Raw genomic sequence first — 4,159 nt, 5'->3', positions numbered from 1 at the left:
GAGAGGGGGGGGGAGTGGGGGAGTGTGGAGGGAGGAACAGACGGGCGTGCGGGAGGGGGAAGGGAAGGGGAAAGGGCAATAACTCTTCTCTCTTCCCCACTGTTGTAAATAGATTTTTTTTGGGAAAGGGGGAGGAGCGATTGTATGGATTGATGAATTCTCCCCGAATTGATTGGTGGTTCAATCAATCGGATAGCAACTTCGTTAAATAGACTCATACCCTCGTTTCGCTGGAGGATACTTCTTCTTCCTCTTCCTACTCCTCCTCTCCTCCACGTCTTCCTGTTCCTCCTCATTCTAACCCTCAATGCAATGGAATCACCCGGTGTTGACTGTCTTAGTTCCCGCCCAATTTTCCTTTTCTTCCTCCTCCTCTCCTCCCTTTCTCTTCCTCCCCTCCTCCTCCTCCCCCACCTTCACCACCTCCTCCTCCATTCCTCCTCCTACATCTTCTTTTCCTTCTTCTTTTCCTTCTCTTCCTCCTCCTCCTTTCCTCCTCCTACTTCTCCTCTTCCTTCTTCTTTTTCTCCTCTTCCTCCTCATTTTTCTCCTCTTATTATTAATATTTCTATTATCTCCTCATCCTCTCTCTTCTCCTCTTACTGTTCAGATTTTTATCTCTTCCGCCTTTCCCTTGATCCTCCTCACCTCTTCCCCCACTTCTCTTCGCTTCCCCTCCCTAGGCCGCTCCTCCTCCGCCACCACCTCCACCACCACCTCGTCTTCCTGTTTCTTTTGCTCTTCATATTTCAAAAGTCTCGGTTTTCCCATTCATCCTCCCCCGTTCTGTCCCCTTCACCTCCTCCTCCTCCTCCTCCTCCTCCTCCTCCTCCACAACCACCTCCTCCGCCTTTTTTTCCTCCTTCCTTTACTCCTTTACCTTTCCATATTTCTAACGCCTAGGTTTTCCCCTTCATACATCCCTTTCCCCTTCCTTTCCCCTTATCCTTCCTCTCCCCATCCTCCCTTTCCCTTCCCCCCCTCTTCCTCTTCATATTTCTGTCTTTTTTCACCCCTCATTCCTCCCCCCATCCCTCCCTCCCTCCCTCCCCCCTCACTCTCCCTCTTCCTCCTCCCTTACCTCTCCCTCGTCCCCCCCTTGTTTACCTCATAAAATTCGATCAAGACTTAATTACAAGCAATTGGCCCCATTGCTTTGGTGGTTCTCTTTGAAGGCTTTATTCTGGCCATCGGAGGATGATTTTATTCTGCTGGGTCAGGGACAGGTCCCCAGACGCTCACCATTAACCAGAATAAAATATACAAAGGTCTCCTTTCTCTTCTACTCCTCTTCCTCTTCTTCTTTCTCCTCCTCCTCCTCTTCTTCCTCCTCCTCCTCATACTACTTCTCCTTCCTCTCCCTTCAATCCCTTTTCCATTCTCTTCCTTCTCTCCCTCCTCTCCTACCTCTCCCTCGTCCTCTCCCTCATCTATTCCTCTCCCTCACCCTCATCTCCCTCCTCCTCTTCCTCCTCTTCCTCCTCATGCTACTTCTCCTTCCTCTACCTACACTCACTTTTCTCTTCTCTTCCTCCTCTCCCTCCTCTCCCACCTATCCCTCGTCCTCTCCCTCGTCTATTCCTCTCCCTCACCCTCCTCTCCCTCCTCCTCCTCCTCTTCCTCCTCTCCTCTCATCCTCTTTCTCTTCCTCTCCCTTTTGCTCTTCCTTCCACACTCCTTTTCCTCCCTTTGACATCCCCAGCCAACCCGCTCTCTCTCTTTCTCTCTCTCTCTCTCTCTCTCTCTCTCTCTCTCTCTCTCTCTCTCTCTCTCTCTCTCTCTCTCTCTCTCTCTCTCTCTCGCTCTCTCTCTCTCGTTTGTCAGAATGTGTCATGTTTGGTCTTGTGTCAGAATGTGTCACGTTTTGCAAACCGTTTCTGACACTATTTGCCTCTGGTCTTCCTTGGGTTCTCTGAGACACGTCTGTGGTCACTCTGATACACTGCAAGAGACCATAAGGCCTACACAAGGCAGCTCCATATCCATCACCACCTGTCATCCCCATCCATAAAGCTGTCTAACCGTTTCTTAAAACAACTGATAGTTTCAGCGCTCACTACATGGTTACTAAGTCTATTCCATTCGTTGACCACCCTATTAGTAAACCAATTCTTGCCTATTTCCTTCTTAAATCTAAATTTGTCCAGTTTAAATCCATTACTGCGAGTCCTGCCCTGTTGTCTTAATATGATCACCTTGTTTGCATCACCCTTGTTAAAAGCCTTTGACCCACCTGAACATCTCTATTAGATCACACCGCACTCTGCGTCTTTCCAGAAAGAGTAAGGTAAGGTGGCTAAGCTTCTCCTCGTAAGGCAAATTTCTGAGCCCAAGTATCATTTTGGTAGTTTTCCTCTGTACTGATTCTAGTGAATTGATGTCCATTCTATAGAAGAGAGACCAAAACTGTACCGCATAGTCAAGGATGGGTCTAACTATTGCTAGTTTGATAATTACTTCTGCACTTCTATTTGTAACCGTCCTAGCAATGAAACCTAATGATCTGTTAGCTCTATTCCTGGCGTTAATACAGTTTCTTGGATTTAAAGTTAGGACTCACTAGAACTCCAAAGTCTCTCTCGCACTCAGTTTTCTCTATGAACGTGTTATCTAAACTACATCAATTTTCGGGGTTGTGTAACCCTACGTTTAACACGCTGCACTTTGATATATTGAAGTCCATTTGCCATTTCACCGACCATGTGAACAATTTCTTAAGATTATCCTGCAGAATCTCGGCGTCGTCTCCTGACCTAATTAGGCGTCCTATTTTAGTGTCATCCGCAAACTTACTTACATCACTATCTATTCCATCGTCTAAGTCGTTTATATACATAATGAACAACAAGGGACCCAAAACCGAGCCCTGGGGAACCCCACTAGTAAACATTGCCCCAACTGGATTTTACTTCATTTATGGTAACCCGCTGTTTTTTGTTAACTGATCCAAGCTCTAATCCATTCTAACACTTTTCCTCCTATCCCATGGGCTTTGATTTTATTTAGTAGTCTCTGGTGGGGCACCTTGTCGAACGCTTTGCTAAAGTCATGGTAAATAACATCTTAACTATCTTTGTTATCTGACGCCTTATATACTTTAGTGTAAAAGGATAGAAGATTAGTCACACATCACTTACCCTTGGAGAAACCATGCTGCATGCCACGAATCAAATTATGTCTCTCGATGTGTTTTCTGGGTCTATTAACTATTATTAATTCAAACATTTTACCTATAACTGACGTCAAACTGATTGGTCTGTAGTTGCATATAGACGATCTGTCTCCTTTCTTAAAAACAGGAACAACGTTTGCCTGCCCCCAAGCAATAGGCACAAAACCAGTGTTTACCGATTTATTAAATATTTCAGTTAAGTGGTCGCAGATCTCAAATTTACACTCTTTAAGCATTCTCGGAAAAAAAATTGCCTGGTCCCGGGGATTTTGTAGCTTTAAGTCTTTCAATCTGTTTGACTACTTCTATCTTACTAATACTGATGTTAGTCTACTTTCTTCATCCCCACTGAAAATCGGATCGCAGTCAGGTACCATATCTAACCTCTCCTTAGTAAACACAGAGAAAATATTTGTTAAACTCCTCACTTTCTTTTTCTCCGATTCTATCATGACATTTTCATCGTTTTTAGTTGGGCCTATTCTTTCCTTGTTTTTTATTCTATAGAGATGAAAGAAACCCTTAGTGTTGGGTCTTGCTTGACTGGCAACCTTAATTTCATAATTATGTTTCGCTGTACGTGTATTCTTTTTAACCAGCTTTGCCATTTCGTTATACCTTGATCTAAGTTGTGTTTCCCCGTTTTTTATTGTTACGTAAAGTATCTTTTCATTCCGATCTCCTGTTTCAGTCAGTCCGTCATCCATTTGGGGAGTATTACTATTTGTCCGTATTGACTTCAGGGGAATAAATGTATTTTGTGCATTAATAATTAAATCAGTTAGATTTGCTATCCATTTCATCCAAATTACTGACCTGGCTGTTTACTCCCCGCCCCAAGTGACCTGACCTAAGGTATGCATATTACCCTCCGTGACCCGACCCCTGGTCATCACCTGACCCCTGGTCATGTCCTGACTCTTGACCAGAGTATATTCTCCCCTCGTAGGATCAGTAATAATTTGTTTTAGGAAATTATCCTGCACC

Source organism: Oratosquilla oratoria, chromosome 18, assembly GCF_046742065.1.
Source record: "Oratosquilla oratoria isolate Oo_2021 chromosome 18, ASM4674206v1, whole genome shotgun sequence".
NCBI lineage: Eukaryota > Metazoa > Arthropoda > Malacostraca > Stomatopoda > Squillidae > Oratosquilla > Oratosquilla oratoria.
This window is presented reverse-complemented; position numbering follows the sequence as displayed.